The sequence below is a fragment of the Anthonomus grandis genome, chromosome 5 (assembly GCF_022605725.1).
Source record: "Anthonomus grandis grandis chromosome 5, icAntGran1.3, whole genome shotgun sequence".
NCBI classification, from domain to species: Eukaryota; Metazoa; Arthropoda; class Insecta; order Coleoptera; family Curculionidae; genus Anthonomus; species Anthonomus grandis.
The window spans coordinates 21,472,748-21,493,622 of record NC_065550.1 but is presented as its reverse complement, the minus strand read 5'-3'; the positions used below and the strand labels follow the sequence as shown (position 1 = coordinate 21,493,622).

Genomic DNA, 20,875 nt, shown 5'->3' with positions numbered 1-20,875 from the left:
ATTACAAAACTTATAATAAATTTTAAAAAAATTAAAAGAAAAAATTGATCATTATTACCACGTTTTTTGTTTTTCTTGGATCTTTGGAGTAAGAAATGTGGACTTTTTAAATCTTATTTCTTTTAGTAAAAATTCGCTGTTAAAATATTTACCACAATTTTAAGATTCCCTGTGTAATATAATTCAGCTGCTTGAATTAAGAAATATATATTTTTTTTCAATTTCTGTACAATAGATCATTTGATGAGATTATCTGTAACTAACCTAAAACTGCTTAAATATATATGAAGTAATTTGTTACATACAATACCGTAGTATATATACAAGAATATACAAGATGTTTCGAATTGCAATAGGTATCCAAACTTTAACAGCATATCATGTGTTCAAAATGCGTCTTATTTGTCTTTATAAACGTATAGCAAGAAACACTCTGCAATTCGAAATACAGAGTATTAAAGTTTTAAGAAAAAACAATATTTTTACTTATAACTTTTTTACTGCTTGTGATATTTTTATGTTATTTAGTACACGGCTTTAAAGTAACAAAAGGCATTTTTCAATATAACAAAAATCTTTAAATTTTTTAAGTACCATTATCCAAATGAATATACTCAAAGGATATATTTGAGCAGATATTGATGCTATGCTGAAAGTCCGTGCCTAAAATAAACAATCCAGAGTATCATTTGTAGAAATGAAGTCCCTGTTATGCTGCCGAAATCTGTCGTTCTTCATTCAAACTCGAGTACCACCTAATTACGTCTTCAGTATTCTCTTTTATAGAATTAAGGCATGGACTCTAATAGATGCCATGTATAACATGAAGAAAGCTTTCTAAATGTGAGGGATATTGAAGATATCCTGGATGGATGGAGTGCGAAGTGTGAATGTGCCTGTGAGAATGTCAAAAGATCTCGAAGTCATGCTGACACTTGACAAAGAACGAAAGCTGGAATACTTCGGATACATTCTCAGAAATGAAGACTACGGACATCTCAAATTAATCATAAAAGGTAAAATTGAAGGCAAAGAAGGACCTGGGCGTTAAATAATATATGACCTAAAAATTTGCGACAATGGTACAGTAAGACTACAACAAGTCTCTTTAGGAAAACTGTGGTCTGTACCGATATCACTAATGATTGCCAAGATATGTAGAGGACAAGGCACTTAATAAAGAAAAAAATAGAATTAGGGTAAATTATTTTAAAATCTTCAGTAAATTTAATTATCTTTTTTCGTACGACGCAAATTTTTCTAGTAAAAAAATGAAAACCATCTTTATGTATGGCGTATTTAGCATTTGTTTTAGAGGCAAAACATTAAAATGCTAATTATAGCTAATTCAATTTCGAATGTGATACTTAATTTTACAGACAACTACTCTTTAATAACTAAGTTTGTAAATAACTTTACAAAAACTAGAATAATGATTAATGTAGTCCCTAAGCCTACAATAATTGTTCAAAATGAGCTCCTTTAACTTTGATACAATTTTTGGATATTTCGATTGGCTCGCAAAATTTCATTGGCTTGATCTAGCCTCAGAATTAGTTCTTCTCTTGTATAAAGTGGTCTCAAATAAACCAGAATTCTCAAACAATCAGTGAGATAAATATTCGGTGAGATCAGGGTAACGCAGTGATTGGAGTGATTGGAATTATTACTAACCACTCACGGAAGCCATAAGCGGCCCATTTAAATAAAAAACTTGGGTTTAGGAGAATATTTTTCAGATATTCAAATACGTCATTTTGTAAGAAATTATTGAACAATTGTGCATCTAGATGCGGGTGGTAGAAAAAGGACCCATAAAAAATAACATTTATTACAAAATTACATATTATTTATTACGCCACACCAAATGTTAACAGAAAATTCCCCTTGAAATGTTTTTGTGTGTACAACATGTAGATTTTCATGTAATTTACTGAGTCATTTATCGGCATCACCAGGTTGCAAGTTTTGAACTAGCTGCATCTAGTATGGCTTCACGTGATCATTCCTTAAAATGCGATAAACCTTATTTTTAGACACAAAAACTGCATTGCCTTGTAAACTTAATGTCATAGCATTGTCAAACATATTTTAAATTACGTTACGATGTCGTACATTTCCCTTACCTTCATGCCTTGGATTTCGAAACCAAAATTCCTGAAGAACTATTCCGTTTTAATGAAAAGTTGATTGCTAAATAATTTTTTACTTGGAAATTTTGGTTGGTATTCCCGTACTGCTGCATTTATATTTCCATTACATAAACCATAAACGAACTGTACGGGATCATATTTAAAATTGTTGAACTTTCAAATCTCTAATAAGACTTATAAAACACACGTAAAAACTATAATGTTTCTAAAGTTTATTTACACTAAAAACTCATTTTTCATACTTAAAACACGTGTAGGAACCTAGCAACAGTTGTCACAAAATTGTGCAAAGTTGTGCAATGATTTCAATTTTTTATTTTTGCTTAGTAAAAATTGTAGTTTTGAAATATTAACAGCGTTGCATTTTTGTTTCTTTCAACCCAATTTATAAAATTATATTTTTTTATAATTATTGTGCTTCTCATTTTTCTCTTTTAAATTACTTATTTATTTTTTGTAGTATTCTCTAACAAATTCTTCTTGAACCACTGTATTGAGAATCTATTTATTATTTTTGGCATTCAATTTTAACATATTTTCTTAACACTAAAATAACGCCGTCCTCAATACTTCTTGGTGCAATATAACAAACCTAAAAACTTTGAAAAGACGTCTCAAAAAGAAATTATAAATATTTAGTTAATATATATAATTTGTAAAAACATGACATAAAAAAAAGTATCACAGACGTCTAATAACAATTAAATAACTTAACATGATCTTAGCAGTTTTGCTTGGAGTAAATAAAATGCAAATGCACATTTAAAACCATTAATTTTTTATTGCAAACTTTGAAAAACATGCAAATTAATCATATTTAAAAGATTTTTAAATTACATATAATAAGGTTAATGTAATATTAATGTATATTAAAAAAGCAACAAAAGACCTATTGCAATGGTCCACCAAAAACTAGTTAAAAAATAATACTAATAAAAAAATAAACGTCTTATTAGCTATTATTTTATTACAGTATTGTTAAAAATATTAATACAGACGTCATAAAAAAGTTCTCATAAAGACGCTTAGGAGACCTCAACCATATAGCGCCCAAATCACGATATTTTTAATTATATATAATTTAATGAGAGCCTAAAACTGTACCACTGATATCGTTTAAAATATGTAGATATCAGAAAGATATCTCTAAGATAGAAAAGGAAACATAAAATATATTAATACATCTTGCAGATAATAACTGCAAGATATATTAATATATTTTATGTTTTTCTATCTTAGAGATATCGTTAATTTTCCTTACCCATCCCCTCTTTCAAAATTAACCATTTTAACTGTTTTTAATTTGAGCTTTGATAAAGAAAACACTTTTTTTTTTAAATAAAATGATCTTTATATTTAATGCAGTTAGTTTTTATTTTACAGATTAGCATAAGTAGGCTAATGAGAAGCTGAATATTTATTATTCTTAAACACAACTGATATGCAGTTTGGCCAAGAGCTTTTGAAAACAAAGCTGTATAAAAACCATGTTATATAGCTTTTACATAATTAATCTTTATTCTATTAAAAATGTTAATGGGCAGTAAAAATGAAAGTATTGACTCTCTTCTCATTATCTATTATCATAAAAACGCCATTCTTAAGCAAACTAAATTAACATTCTCGATTGTTGACCCTTAAATCCTAAAAATTTTTGGAAATCTACATGTATGACCACATTATTTAAATTTTCCTTTCTTGAGAAGTAGGGTTAACAAGGCAACCGACCCATTACATATTTCACTCAAACCAAAACGTAATTATTAAGTAACAAGCGTAACACTTTTTAGGTTTTCACATTTTTATATCTCCACTTCGCCGAACTCGGTGTCTTTATATTTTTTCGTAAAAAATTCTAAGAACACGTCAATAAAACAACCAGAAATCTTATATACATCATGAAACTGGTCTGACATTAATGTACTTGCTGAGATTTTTTTCGTGACCTTTGCTCCTTGCTCGGTAATCTTGGGAATGTTTTTATGGCCTTTGCCGTGTCAGATCTTCAAGATAACTTCTGTATGGTTTGAAGAAACTTGACCCGTTTTGAACGAGATTTTTGTTTGCGTGTATTCGGTGCCCTTGTTGTGACATATTATGAGGATTTTAAATAAAACTTTGGTTTTGTAAAACAACATTGAATATGTATAACTCAACCGTCAAATGTAAATGTAATTAAATATGTATTTTTCTCTCATAATAAATAAAGTTTCGAACAAAAATATAGGACGATCCATTTCTAGGATAGATCACAACACTGGGCAAAATTTACAGTTCGAAACAACACAACTGAGGCGAGCAGGCATGATAAATTGTTTTCATCATGTGCGATTAGAGCGGTCGATTTCAATTGGCTTTTCAATGACCGTCCGATATGCAAACCAGTAAATCACTGCAGCAGCAGTAGCAATTGCTACGGCCACTATCAGCTAGGCCAACGAATACGATAGCCCTTTGCGTCAATTCCCTGTCAGATTAGGGTGGATGCTGTGCCCTTCACTACGTCTTGGTTGCAGCATGTGCTGCTATATTGGCATCTGAAAGTAAATTAATAATATAAAATGCTCATAAACTATTTGACATCTTCTTAATTTTATTTCTTATTTCAATTCCCTGCCAAAATAAATTATTACCTGCATTACAAGTACTTATTAAACATAAACTTAATTGACTTTTGCATTTTAAGAGGTACGTATTTATATTTTTTTAATTCATTAAAATGAAATGCTTCAAATAAATAACAAATATATAAGAGACCCTATTTCGACCAGATTCAATTTTTTGTTGAATGGATTTAGTTCTGATTATACTGAATCTTTTGTATCAGCATTTGTTTACTTACTTTAAGAACTTCCTTAGGAAAACGTAGATCTAATGGGTTCTCCAGCTTTGCTGAAACATACAAACCAATTAATAAAAAATAAATAATTACAAGGACATACAATAGTTTTACATGTTATGTTCAGTAACTACTAAGAATTATTCAGTAATGATCAAAACATAAGTAGTTCAAACAATAGTGAAAAAGCCAATGGTCCTGCTTTAATAAATATTGTATTTATAAAACAAGAATAATAGCCATTTAAGTTATGCATAGGATAGGCTAATTTTATTCGGGAAATTTATTCCAGTTTATAATATTCTTGATCATTTGGTGAAGGACCGCAATAAAAAACTTACTAACCCATTTTAGGTGCTATCCGATACAACCACTAAAAAGATTCTTAAAAGACCACATAACTTAATCCTGACTCCTGACTTTATTTTTAATCAATATGCTAATCATAAATTTATTTTAAAATTTTTCAAAAATAAAACAGTGATCCTAATACAAAAATCGATGGCTAATTAATTTAGCCTTGACATTCATGATTGCTTTAATTAATTTATTTTAAAATCTAGATGAACCCGCTGAACTTAACGAAGATATCACCATAAACTTAAAAAGTCTGGTTTTGTGTTCGTGCAGATCTGCACGAACATAAAGATTTGTTAACAAATTGGTGCCGATATTGGTAAACATTATGTGGATTTTGCGATAATTTTATCACCTTAAGTCTTTTAACAAAAATAATTATTATGCTTTAAATGAAATACTTTTTATCACGGAACTCGCTCAGAAAAAAACAAACTTAGTCGTATGACGGTATAAAAAAAAACATGAATTATCTGTTGTTCAGTATATACATAATTTTTTTTAAATAAAAAAACAACATAGTAACTACCAGGGTTAATGGAATTTTTTTCTTGTACATTATCTGCATGCATACACAAACCAAGTGTTTAAATTGTTTTAGTGGGAATTCTTTGGTAGTGCAAAACATGTAATTTAATATCTGTATATAATTGCAACTAATAATACCGCTATGAGTATAAAGGGATACACTTTTTTATAAGATTATTTGCATGATAATTTATAATAGTTTAAATAATTTAGTAGAAAAAAAAGGTTAACTCTTATAAAGCTCAATTAAAAATTAGCACTTAATGAGACTTAAACTCGCATTTAGCATAACTCGACTATTTTCTAAAGTAATCCGTTAATTTTTTTTATGTATTTTAATGCAATGCATTTAATGCATAACTTAATAGTAATTCATACATTGATTAATTTTAAATTTGTTAACTGTATATCATTTTTGACACGTTACTTGGAACTTAGAATAATTAGGAAGAGGATTGGATATATATATAAAAGAGCGGTATGATAAGTTTTAACTAAGAATAACCATGTTTTTTCAACACCAAGTATATTTCAAGTAAAGTAAAACCTATTAAGGCCACATACTTATTTTTGTTATTTTATTCGGTTAAGGTACTAAGCTGTATTCTATAATGAGTTTAGATAATAAAAAAGTGTTTTCTTATTAAAATTTATGCAGTACAAAAATTAGCAAAAGTCAACTTGCTAAAAATCCTGTGTTTTCGCGGTAATTTTTTTTTTAAATTAACGTAACGGACTTTTTTACAAATTTTATTTTAGGTTTAAGAGTAGTTTTAGGTTATTTCTCGATCTGAGAATATTTTTTCGCCATGTTTAAGAACTATTTTTTTCTTTTGTTCTATCAGGCATTTAAAAATATTCCTAAACTCCAAATAATGTCTTGCGTCTTTCAGGCTTAAGAATATTTTTTGCATCTAATTTTTATGCCTCTTAGGAATTGAAAATAACTTTTTTAAAGAAACTAATAAATAAAATATAATTTAATGTTAAGTGTCCTAAAGTGTTAAAAATCATTTGGCGTCATTTTTACACTATTTACACTAAACATAACACATTTACACTAACACATTTGACACTAAAATAAAATTATCTGCAATATCTCGGGTTCTAAAAATATTTTTTTTTATTCTTGATATTTCACATTATTCTGATATCTCTTTTTAGGATATTTAAAGTAATTTTTTATTTTATTGCAGGCCTTTTAGATTATTTTTTGTATCAATTGGAAATGTTCTTTCATTTCTTTTCCAGATATTTCAGGTAATAATAATAATAATAATAATAATAATAATAATAATAATAATAATAATAATAATAATGTTTCTATAAAAATTTATTATGTTAAAATTATAAATAGCGAAGCCAAAGGGTAGCTTAACCATATAAATCAAATTAAGGTCATTATAATTTAAATTCGCTTTAAATAAAGTCGTTTTATAAGGAGAAGTTATTATGAGATAGTTCAGTACGAGTTCATAGTGCACATTTAACTACTTACACCTCTATCACATTTTCTCATACCAGTTATAAATCTTACGCAACAGTTTTGAGTTTACTAGTTAGGAGGCACGGACGCACCGACCATATACAACACAAGATAATCACTTTCCTAAGATCTTAATTAGGGACTTGCCTATGACTGATAAAGTAGCTTCAGGTTAATAAAGGCCTTTTTTATACCTTAATTAATATGCTTATAAAATCTCAATTTAACATCCAAGAATATTTCAAGATTTTTAGCCACATTACTACGTTTAATTAGTTGACCATTTCTCGAAGAAGTCTAAGTCCCTAGACTGCATCTTACCAAAAAGAAGGACATTTACTTGGATTTAAACTTAAGCAGTAATTACTTGACGTCCTTGTAAGTAAGTTAAAGTCACAAGACCACTTCTAAGATGTTGTCAGAAGAAAATGAGAAATAAATTTGAGTATTGTCGGCATATAGATGAACGTGTTGAGTATTCAGGATTTTGTACATAACAGAGATGTCTACAGGGTGAAGAAAATTAGACCAAGACATAGATCATTGTGATACAGGCCAGACTCAAAGCAGAGAATTCCATCCCATTAAGTTCCACTTACTGAGTGCGTGAAATAGTCTCTTATTAGAGACTGAGTGCTCTCTTCAAATAGATGATGATTTTATTTAAAGGCCTTGGATTAACCGATAAAGGCCAAGATTTATTAGCCTCCTGTAAGATGTGGTCTGTTACTTTCAAGAGAGACGAAACTGAATTTCAGCTATTTAAAGCTTAATCCAGGTTAAAAAGCAGTACCAAACAAATTTATGTATGCTCTTGTCTGACTACTCTTTAAAACTTTTGATGTGATTTTAAATATATATGATTTTTAAAATATCAATGCTATTAAAACACTAATCCTTGTAGTTAGTAGATCATATGTCTGCGATACATCAAACTTCTTCTTCTTCCTCGCTACCATGGACTCGTGTCGTTCTTCGACAGCCGCCCAAGCCCGTTACATCAAACTTGTAAAGATAATTTAAAAAATTTGCTATTTTAAAACAAAAAGCATTTATTTTACGCAAGGTTATCCTCAAAACTAAACTTTTATTTATTTATTTAATTTCAACACATTTCATATAACATATATGACTTAACATAATTGGATAAAGGAAGGATGGCAAGTAACAAGGAATAAGATACACTTATAAATCTAGGTCAAAAAAATAAAAAGTAACAAAAGTAACAGAATCAAAAGCAACTACTTATCCTACCCACTAAGCAATTGAGGCAGAACCAGGCAAAAAGCCCTAAATAAATAAAGGCCTAATCCCCCAAATACCAATAACATAATTGGTAATGAAAAATAGATTGCATTCTCTCATCATATTGTTTACCGGACATCGATCAACCTCACTGACCAAAAATAACCTGTGTAATTTACCCTTGAATTGATCTTGAACAAAATACTTTTGTATTTGATGCTATTTACAATAACGTATATAACCAAACTAATTGGATCTTTCATCTTTGCTGCAGAGATTCAAATTTAAAATTCTCGAGGATGCTTCTATAACCCATGTAAGGATTATGCATCTAATAAACAAGTAATACAAAAATATTTCTTTTACCTTTTCAATAAGATTTTTATTAACTTTTGCCTGTTGGGCCCATATAATAGAAGCATACTCAAGATGGAGTTTCACCCAGGCATTATTTAGTCTGACTATACTATTTCACTGTTAAATATGCTTTGTATTCGTAATTATAAATCGCAACATTTTATAAGCTTTATTTGTTCCTACATATATTGTAATGACTAAGAAACTTTAAGCTTGCGGGTGGGTTCAGATTGAGATCTTAATACTCTAATACTTTCTGAAAAAGTTATGATTTTTTTTTAAAAAGGTAGAAAGAACCCTGATTGGCCTAAGTATAGACAGTTAATTCGTTGAAAAAACTTTAGGTATAGGAATAAGGTGTGAAAATTTCCACGAATATGGCAAAGTTGACACATCAATACACTGCTTAACAAGATGCACCAAAAAAGGGAGAATATAGGGACAGCAGTAAAGTAGCATGGATACGCCAATGTTATCTATACCAATGATTCGATCAAAGAAAAATACTGACTTTACTTCCTTTGGTGTTGCTGACTAAAATTTGAAGTTTTTAACATTCTCCTTTACAGTTTCTAAATTATAAGACAAGGTCTTGAAGTTAAAGGTTCTGAAAATGAAGAATTTACAATAAAGTTGTTTTTGATTTGGGGGTCCCTCAAGTGTTCTGGAACAGTTTTTTTTAGGATTGCAGTATATGTTTAGTATGTTTAACTTATCCAATACCTTCCATTCTTTCTTGGAATCAGCTTTATTGAGATAGCACATCATTTTTTTTTAATTGCTGCTGACGTTGGCCTATAGTTTTCTCTATTAATTTTAGTTTTTTGCATTTAGATCAAGCTTTTATCGTAAGAGAAATAAAATACTTTATATTTTCTGTGACCCAAGAACATCTTCTTTTTATTATTCGAGCTCCTTTAAATAGCGCATATTTATTAAGGAATTTAAGCTTACAAGCATTAAGCCAATTAGCTGTAGTAATAATCTCTCCTATATAAAATATGTCACTAATTGGGCATTTAATAATTCTATATAAATACTACATTTTACAAATATCACCTTAAAATCCCTTATATGTAAAGCTTTTGAATTTTAAGGAATTTGATATAATTTTCAGTTTGTTCTATGATTTCTATAGAAAATAGAAGTTTAAACAATTTTTTTTGGTGTTGAGACTCTATAGGGGTTAGTTTATAATTTTAACAAGGTATTTCTTGATGACCTAACAAAACTCACTAATTCCAAAACAAGAATTAAATTTTTAATTAAACGAAGTTCTCCTAATTTGGCGTTTTTATTATCACAAAATTTCAAAATTAAAATTCCGCCTAAAAGTAGACAAATTTAAAAAAAAAATTATATTAAAATACAATAAGAATTTAAAAATTTAATTTTTTTACCAAATTTTTCTTCTTCTTCGGATTGAGGCTGGCCTAACTATAAATTACTAACCAGAGTACCAACATAATTTAACCATGACAGACAACTATGACATAAACATTTTGTTGGCAGAATGTAAATAAAATGGTACTGGTCCAACAAATGGTATGCAACATAAATTTAATCTACCAAGGCTAAAACATAAAAACTTAACAAGATATTAAACACATAATAAAAAAAGATTTTAAACATATAGATTTTATTTGTTCCCAAATTTTTTTTCTTCTTTCCATTAATTTTGGAGAAGACGACCCACACAATCACTAACTATACAACAAAAACTCAACAGAAAGATATAATGTCCTAATAAAAAACTTGTACGTGTACCTCATACGTGTCCAATAAAAATTTCATTAAAAACTATCAAACACACACCTCAAGAGAAATCCCAGAACCGATTAAATATGAAGCGACAAAATATATAATGCATAATATAAAAGGATTTTAAACATATAGGTTTTATTGGTTTCCAAATTCTTCTTCTTCTTCTTCTTTTTCTTGTGACTTTTCATTGATTTTGGCTTCGCTACAAGACTTTGGCTTCGCTACAAGACAGACAACTATGACATAAAAATTTTATTAACAGAATGTAGGTAAATTGGTAGTGGCCCAATAGATGGCATCCAAAAAGAATTTGATCTACCAAGGCTTAAGCCACTATCTAACAAAAACTCAACAGGACGATATAATGGATTAATAAAAAACTAACTGAGACGTGTCCAATAAAAACTTTAATAAAAACTATCAAACACACACCTCAAAAGAAAACCCAAAACAGATTAAATAGAAAGAGACAAAATGTATAATGCATAATACAAAAGGATTTTAAACATATAGGTTTTTATTGGTTTCCAAATTCTTCTTCTTCGTCTTCCTCTTCTTCTTCTTCTTCTTCTTCTTCTTCTTGTGACTTTTCATTGATTTTGGCTTTGCTACAAGACTACCAACATAATTAAATAATGACAGACAACTAACTATAACATTAACATTTTGTTGGCAGAATGTAGGTAAATTGGTAGTTGGCCAATAGATGGCATCCAAAAAGAATTTGATATACCAAGGCTTAAGCCACTATCCAACAAAAACCTAATAATAAAAAACTTACTGAGACGTGTCCAACAAAAACTTTATTTAAAACAATCAAACACAAACCTCAAAAGAAAACCCAGAACCGATTAAATATGAAGCGACAAGACATAAACGACATAAAATATATAATACAAAAGGATTTTAAACATACAGATTTTATTGGCTACCATATTCTTCTTCTTCTTGTCATTGACTTAGGCTTTGCTACAAGACTACCAACATATTTAAATAATGATAGACAGTTATGACATAAAAAATTTGTTGGCAGAATATAGGTAAATTGGTACTGGCCCAATAGGTGGCATCCAAAATGAATTTGATCTACCAAGGCTTAAGCCACTTTCCAACTAAAACTTCATCAAAAACAATGAAACACGCACCTTAAACCGACAACCAATTAAATATAAAGCGACAAGACATAAACGATATAAAATACATAAAACAAAAGGATTTGTATTATGTATTTTAGCAAATTCTTCCTCTTCTTCTTCTTGTCATTGATTTTGGCTTCGCTACAAGACTACCAACATAATTAAATAATGACAGACAACTATGACATAAAAATTTTGTTGGCAGAATGTAGGTAAATTGGTAGGGGCCCAATAGATGGCATCCAGAAAGAATTTGATCTACCAAGGCCTAAGCCACTATCCAACAAAAACTCAACAGGACGATATAATGGACTAATAAAAAACTTACTAAGACGTGTCCAATAAAAACTTCATTTAAAACAATCAAACACAAACCTCAGAAGAAAACCCAAAACGATTAAATATGGAGCGACAAGACATAAACGACTGTATAAAGACGTAAAAGGAATCTGTAAAACCGTTGAATCGACTCGGGCCGTCGAAGAAGTCGTAAATTTCTTTTTTAACGGCATTTAAAGATAGCTGTATTACCGACCTTTTGCGTGATGGGCCTCGGTATAAAAACGTTGGACTATTACCCGTTAGGGGCGTAACGATCGCCCGTTCCGATCGGCACGAACAACGTTGTCGATGATGACGAACCGGTATTGGATGGTTTACACCACTAGTGAGGAAATCGTTTTTTTTTGTATTTTAAACTATTTAAAAAACTAGCCTTTAATTTGTTTTATGATCAGTTAAGCTTTATTAATAATTGTTTATTTTCTCTTCTTAATATGTTTTGATTGATGTTTATGCAAAAAAGCTTTTCCTTCACCTGCTTGAGAAGTACCCCCATTTTAAATAAATTGATGATATTGTATCAATTTCACTTAATATACTGTCATTAAGTTAATGTATAATTCATTAGTTTTAATTAAACCTTTCATGTAATTAATCAGTTGCTGATATTATAATATTAATGTGATAAGGAAAAGCTGTGTGACACTGGTTTCCTTTTCTTTTTAATTACAAGCAACTAATTAAAAAATATATAATTATATGTATTTTTTATACTGGTAAATGGGAATATTTTAGGGAAGGTTTTAAGAACCAGTTTGGTTTTTAAGGCGATGAAGCTATATCATTATAAATAGTGCATATCAATTTATTGCATGTAATCAACTTAATTACAAGGTTTGACTCATATGAGACAAGTTTTACTTCCGTTCATGAATTATGTATTGTTATTTAAAATATGTTAAGTTTATAAATCAAAACAAATATTTTTTATAGAGTTCATAAAAAGCAAGTGAAAAACTCTTTTATTTCTTGGACGGTCTATATAGTTCCCAATTATTTTTTAGCTATTATAAAGCTTGAAAATATTTTTTAGAAGACTCGTGGCCATTATCACCTTTAAAGTAAACTATTGGTGCAATTTTGGTAAAATTCTGACAAATTCAATGAATTTTTGGTCAAAACATGTACCTGGCAAATTAGGTGAATAATCTAACATACATACATGATCTTAGATTCCTTAATTTAATAAAAAAAAATGAACTTCAAGGAGAACTGTCTTATAATCCTGAGGATCCAACACTTAATAACTTGAAGATGTAACTGTTCAGGCAAACACTTTGAGGTATTTTGAGACATTCCATAGTCAAGAATCAAAAAGGCATGACTAAGATTTTTAATGGATGGCATCGTAGGTCCCTATGGATCAGGCAACAGAAACGACAGAGATAGAAGGTTTATACAGTTCTGTCAAGAAAAAAGAATAGTCATTACTCGTTACACTTGGTTTCAGCTCTAAGACAAAGGCCTACATACTTAAGAGAAACTACATAAGAGAAAAAACTAAAATATATAATAAGAAATAAATTATATAATAAGAAAGGCCTACATAGGATACGATACATAGACTGGGGACATAATCCAGTGGCTTTTACTTTAAGTGTAAAGCTTAAAAATAAAAAAGAAAATATAAATAAGAATACCTGAAGCAACGCAAATGATGAACAGAAAATAATTTTTTAATAAAATGTCGACAGAGAGCTGAATATATCACCACAAACAGACGATGAATACAAAGTGCAAAGAAATTGAGGAGGAAAAAGTAAACACTACACGAAAAAATACAAAAGGTCGCAGGACTGTGGAAATCCAAATATGTTTCTTTAAAAGAAAAAGAAAACAACGAAAGAGAAATACACCCTGAATAACAAAAAATACTATTTAAAAGACAACAGAACAATGGTAGGTGTGAGATCGAGAGGAACATCTGCCTTTTGAGCGAAGCAACAAAGATTTTCATAAGAAACATTTTCAAGAGGATACGCACTAAATTCTGCAACACAACTTTAATCAGGATCTGCTTAAGTAGATCCTAATGCGATTTAGAAGAGACAAAGGCATAAGGTGAGCCACGTTGGGATTAAGCCTTATAGCGAAAACATTCTTGGAAATAAAAAAACTATTTTTTTGCATTTAAAATTACGAAAAAGCCTTCCGACACATTTAACACTAGAAGTTAATGCATATTTTACAGGAAATAGAAGTAGACATCTACGACATAATAATAATTTGCAATATACACTGGAGTCACCGAGGGTACATTCGAACAATAAATGGCATTACATCTTATATTAATATCGAAAGGGGAGTTCGTCAAGGTTGCCTTCTATCCCCTTTATTATTTAATGTATATGCGGAGTATATATAGTTGAACAATCGTTGGATATACAATATAAACGACATTGTCACTAACAACAAAGGTACGCAGTAGTCATGGGAGTTTCCAACCAACAACTGCAAGCATTTATGACTACTCAAACAAATGAAAGTTGTACGATGGGATTAGAAGCGGATGCCGCAAAGACTAAGATGGTTTTCAATCAAAACTCACAAGAACACGTTTTAAAGATTATAATTAATGGCGTCACCTTCCAGGATCTTCACAGCTGCATATACCGAGGCAGGCAAATATACCATGGTGAACCACGCTGAACAGATTAAAAGAAGAGTAGAAATAGCCAGGGAAAATTTTCGGAAAAAGCGAAATATGTAGCGAACTGTGTAGTGCAAGTTTATCCCTTAAGGTGAGACTAAGCACTGTAAAGTGCTTTGTGTCGTCCCTGTTCCTATACGGCTCTGAGACATGGATGGTGAAGCAGAAAGGACTTCGCAAATTGGACGCCTTTAAAATGTGGCCATATAGGCAAATATCTTCATTAGAATGAATAATTACCTTTAGTTACCAGGTATCATGAAGATAAAAAACAACCTATTTATGACATCTAATGCGACACGAAGAGTGCAAACAACTACAAGTAATACAGGAAAGATAAATTATTAAGAAATGACTAAGAAACACACAAGACTAAGCAGATGATAGATGGTCCTGATCTATAGAGCCCAACATAGAGAAGAATTTGCTGTATGTAGTAGTCGGCAACCTCAACAAGCAGAGACGGAACCTGAGAGGAGCATGGCTGTTGTTTATGTACCAGTTCTGACGTTTTGCTGCTGAGCATCACTAAAAGTACGAAGGATCTTGACCAAACATGAATCGTTTCTCTTAAAACGTTTAAGTAGAATTTTTAACTGTTTTAATGAACTCAACATAGAGTGACCAAATATTTACAATTTAATTGCATTGTTCGACTTTGTGTCTAGTATATCCAACTTTTGGTTTTGTATTTTTCTAGAACCAAAGTATAACCAATTTTATTCTAGAAATCTAGATTCTCTACTTTATTCAGGCAGTTTTCCAGAAAATTAAAATCTTATATATTTTTTCGGCTTATCCCGGAAAATATTTAAAGTAAAGTCTTATAAATTCTTTATTTTAATATATTCTTCTATTATTTATTTATCATATGTTTTTTGCTTGCTAACTGCATTATTAATTTTCCTAATTTATTAGTCCTTTTTGGAGCATTGCAACAACGTCCAATAAAAGCTGGAAACCTGCATATTATTGGCATATTTTAAGATTTTTTTAGTTAAATATTCTAGAGATATTACAATAATATACTTTTTATATATGTTTTTTAGAGTTAGAGAATAATATGTTAAAAAGTGTAAGAAAACGTACATATTCGTGATTAGAAGGTTATATATATTTATTTGTTTTTTTTTAACTTTAAATTAAGATTACTTTTCTAAAATATAAAGTTTTTTTATTGTAGTTTTTAAGGTAATTTATATGAAGAATAAAGCATTTTTATATTACAGTTTAATGCATGTTCTTTCCATGTAGTATGTCTTTTCTGGGGTTTATATGATTTTTTGTGATAATTTTTACTTTTGAAATGTTGTAGGCTTTTATCGCATAACCCTAAGATGGGTTCATAATATTCCAATACCCTATCTGTACAATCCTGTTACATACTTGGTTTATTTGTAACTTTTTCAAATATGGATCTAAGACATACCTAAAATCTTTGAAAAAAATGTTATTCACGAACAAAGATTCTCGCTCCATAGGCCCGCACAAGCTTTGCTCGACAAAATGCGGCCACTATATCTTAAATCCATATTTGAAAAAGTTTACCTCATTTCTTACTATCGGAAAAAACAATTCTCGCCCTGTATTTGAACTCGGCTTTGCAATAATTTTTGCACTCAGCCACCTTTGTCATATATTCCAGCCCCTCTTAACAGTAACCAAGCCTCACCGACTTAATAACTTTAAAAATATTTTTTTTAAGTCACTTGATATCAGCCAAAACATCTACGGTTCTAATAGAATATACAGAGTGTTTAGTTAAGGGTGTACACTATCTATATTTCAAGCACGCTTGGAAAAAAATAAATTTTGACATATTTAAATCGTTATTTCTTGTACACTGCTCAATTAATTTTAATGAACAATGTGTCATCAGGTGGATAATTTTTATCTCTCTTAATGGACTTTGGCAGTGACATAAGTTAGTTTAAAAAAAGTTAGATGATGCTTCTCACTTTTGTATGAGTTTTCCTGAAATTTTTCTAAAATTTCCAATAGCTTAGTATGTAAACCTTACAAATTATAAAGGTGAATAAAATATATATTTTGGCGAAAACTGTATATTGATATCTTTGTGCGTTTGAAGTTATTATTAAATAAAAGCTAATAATAAAATAATATCTAATTGTATAAATAAAATATGGAATTGGATAAACATTTTAAAGGTTTGCTTAGTATCCAGATTAAATTTTTTTAACTGAGTTGAACTAATTGTAAGTAATATCAAACCATGAGGTACTGCGTTCTTATTTCTTATTTGGCTTCTTGAATTATTACGTTAAGCCATAAAAAAACAATAAAAATATTGCGTCTAAAAGAACGTTTACTTTTTATTTCCGCTATTAAAGTAAAAATCCTATTTAGAAATAAGGAGGCATTTAGTATGTTATAAGTATATATAGGTATGAGTATATTTGGGTACTTTTAAAATGCAGTCAAGAGAGTATGCTTTGTAGTATTCTTATAGGACGCAACTTGCGGAATTGTTAAAGAAAACATTACCTGCCCGTTTATCTTTGATCGAATTCTGATTAGTGAGTTATGCCTCTAATTTCTAATTTCATCTAATAAACATTACCTTTGTGACCAGGTGCGTTACTACCTTGACCAGCAATTTCCATTCCGGTGGATTGGAAGATTAAGGTTAATTCCTTGGCCAGCTAGGTTTCCGAACTTAACATGTCTTGATTTTCATTTTTGAGAAGAATACAAGATCTCGTTTACGAAACTCGACCAACAACTAAATAAACTATGATTAAGAGAATTAGAACGGCTATTAACAGGATATCCGTGGCGGAAATTGAAACTGCTCTCTTGTCAACACAATAAAAACTGTACCTCTGTAATCAGAATGATGGAAAACATTTCGAACACATCAAATAAGTGCCTTGTTTTCTGAAAATTTTTTTCTTGTTCTAGTTACTTATCACCTGTTATAAATTGTTTTTTATATGACACCCTGTTTATTAAAATTAGTTAAAAAATGAACTATATATAGCGATTTAAGTATGACAACATTCATTTGTTTCTCTCACACTTATTATTGATCCAATGAAAATTTTACTTAAACTGAATTCATTGAAAATTTACTCAGCTTTTCAAGGGCGTTATCAAACTTAAGGTATATCTTAACTTAGTATTCTTAGTCAAATTTTAAATTTGTATTTTTATTTTGACTCTTACAGCTACTTATTGTCTCGTCGCCATTTTTCTTATATTTTTTCTGTACAAACTTAAACGAGTACCTTGTATAATATTAATTATATAAAAACGTGTGCTATTAGTTTTTTATTATTCCACCCTATTTGACTCAATAGGGAGAAAACTCGAGGGATCTGAAACAATGTTAATTTTTTTTTGCTGGATCCTAATAAAAAAATAATTCGTCAAATAACAATTAAGCGTAACCCCTCCAAGTAAAACTTTTCACTTTGGCCTGCCACCCCGCCAAATATATCAAATCCGAAACCCTGTCAGTGTTCAGCTCTCGCGCCAGCCATAAATCCACGTCAGGAAGTAAAAACAAAAAACGGGGAGTAGAGAAAGAGAGAGAGAGACAGAGAGAGCACACAGGGTACATCAAAACACGTCTGCTGTTGCTACCGCTAGCTGGATGGAGACTAAAAACATCAAGAGATCCAGTTTGGTCTGTAAGACATTGGCGCCGAACGCGGTCTAGATACAATTTCATAATTAAATTTGCATATTGTTGCCATACATGCTTATTTTAGATATTTCACGAAAAATACACAATCTGTTTCAGAGTTATAATAAGATCGGACAATATTTTTAAATTTTTGAAGATTCAGCCTAAAATCGATCTACATATTGTTTGGATCTACTCTGATGACACACCGTTGAATCCGAAAATGATTCGATCTATAGATACAGAGCGATAAAGTCCGAATAATGTTGATATCTAATCTAGTTGATCTAAATGATTTTTTTAGTAATCTCTACTAGAGCCCTACTTATTAAATTCGACTTTCTCGTATGGAAAAATCTCCAGATACCAATGTCGATTCAAATATCGGAATAACTGTAAAAATTACTAAATAAAAAATTCAACTTTAATGCCCTGTATCTACAAAACAAAGTATTTCCGAACATAAGCTTAAAGGATTTTTTATTTATAAGAAAATTTGTCCTTCATGTTATCGCAATATGAGTGAAACACTCTGTGTATATAATCATTCAGCTAATAGCTTAAATCATAGCTTAACCGAATACGTATAAAATTTATTTAGTTGAAGATCAAAAAATCCAAATAAGAGCTGACATAATTATATTATTATAGAAGGCAAAGTTTTTTGCTTCCCATTTGAGGATTTACTTTGTTATTACTGTATGGTAACCTTACACCCTTTGAATGTAAAAGTGCAGTAAAAGTTTTGGTTGCGTGTATAATAACCTGAGCCAAAATTAATAATTTAAAATCTAAGGGCTGTAAGCTGAGTATCAGTATATTTTTACTTAATAAATATTTTTTTTACATAAATAAATAAATAACGTCACATTTTTAAGAACTTTATCTAAAATAAAACTTATTTTAATTCAAGTAAATCATTCAAATTGTGAATGAATTATGCTGAGAGTAGTGATTATAAAAATCATTTTATTAATTTTTTTTCTGTTTTCGGATTTTTCTTTTATTTGTATTTTATTATTCTGTTGTCATCTTAAGCGAAATTAGTATAAACCATAGGCGCAAAATACAAGCTTTGAAATCAAAATACAGGATGACTCATGAGGAAATGTTAACACTTCAGGTACGTATTCGGAACCCAATAATAAACATAAAAGTCTATACGAATATGGTCCGCAAGGCCCACGTTTCCGACAAACAGAGTAATAAAGTTATTATTTAATTTTTCACTTTTTTAATAAAATCTATGATAATGTAAATATTGGAGTTAACATTAGTTATGGAGATATCTTTTAATTATTCCAGTTCCTACACCATATATTGTATAATTTAATGAATTAGGATATTAAAAACCCTCCAACAATTGTCCAATAGAAAATTAATTAACTAATCTTACTCTTAAGCCAGCAAGTGACATAAATGGTATAGTCTTAAGATCTTAAAATACATATAAAGACGATTGAAATAAATCAAATTATTAAAGAATAGTAGAACATAAAAAAGATATTTTATTATTATTTTTCTTTCTAGTCATGATGATTTTATTATTACAGGGATTTAAACAGGATAAGCATGTCAAATCGGTCCCCCACCAATTTTGTTTTCCGTATGTCGAGTGATTTTTAGAGGAACATTTCATAAATTTTTAACTCCCTAACCTCATTTTTAGAGTTGTAATAGAAACAAATGTGATTTTTTTATTTTTCAATTTAGAATGAAAAGGGGAAAAAAAATTGAAAACATTAAGAAAGTAAAAAGCTACAAGACACACAAAAAACAAGTTTTTTTTCGAAATTTATTTTTTTTTATGTATTTTATTACTTTCAGAAAAATTTGTTTTAAATTATTTTAAAAAATCTTGTGAGTATAGAATTTCTTATATGAAAAAAAAATATAAAAAAATTATATTACAAGAACATTAAAAGGACCCAATTTTCAACCCATACATTTTAGACTTACCCTTCTCCAACAACGCCCGCAAGAAAACCTTTTAATATCACGCGTTATAAATATAGAAATTCGGTTTTATTTTAGGAAAGATACAAAAAAATATAAATTTTTTATCGAGAATTGCATTCTTATAGGCAATAGTTAAATATTGTAAAATCAATGGCAAACAAGTTTGTCAATGTCAATGTTAATGTCATTAATATGGTTTTAAAATTCTTTTTCAAAAAATTACATCTTGCGTTCTTTTGGCTGTCAATTACTTTTAAAGATCAAAAAGTATTGATTTCTGTTCAATTTTTAGTAGTGAGTAAAAAATAATATTATAGAAAAAAATATTATAAAGCATTGATTTCCGCTACATTTTTAAACAGTTTACTTAAAAGATAGATGGTGAAGTTAGTAAAATTAGGCGCCATCGA

At 29.5% G+C, this 20,875-nt stretch overlaps 1 protein-coding gene and 1 long non-coding RNA gene across 11 annotated transcripts in view; one reads left to right on the top strand and one right to left on the bottom strand.

Annotated features, from left to right (window-relative positions):
* Positions 1–20,875, top strand: part of LOC126735974 (homeotic protein antennapedia-like) — a 419,235-nt gene that overhangs the window by 369,338 nt on the left and 29,022 nt on the right. The gene's annotated exons all lie outside the window — the stretch shown is intronic.
* LOC126735977 (uncharacterized) lies at positions 3,611–20,602 on the bottom strand. Its single transcript, XR_007660573.1, has 3 exons — positions 20,466–20,602; positions 4,996–5,045; positions 3,611–4,690 (listed from the first exon to the last, which is right to left on the bottom strand). It is a non-coding gene; the product is annotated as an uncharacterized LOC126735977 (long non-coding RNA).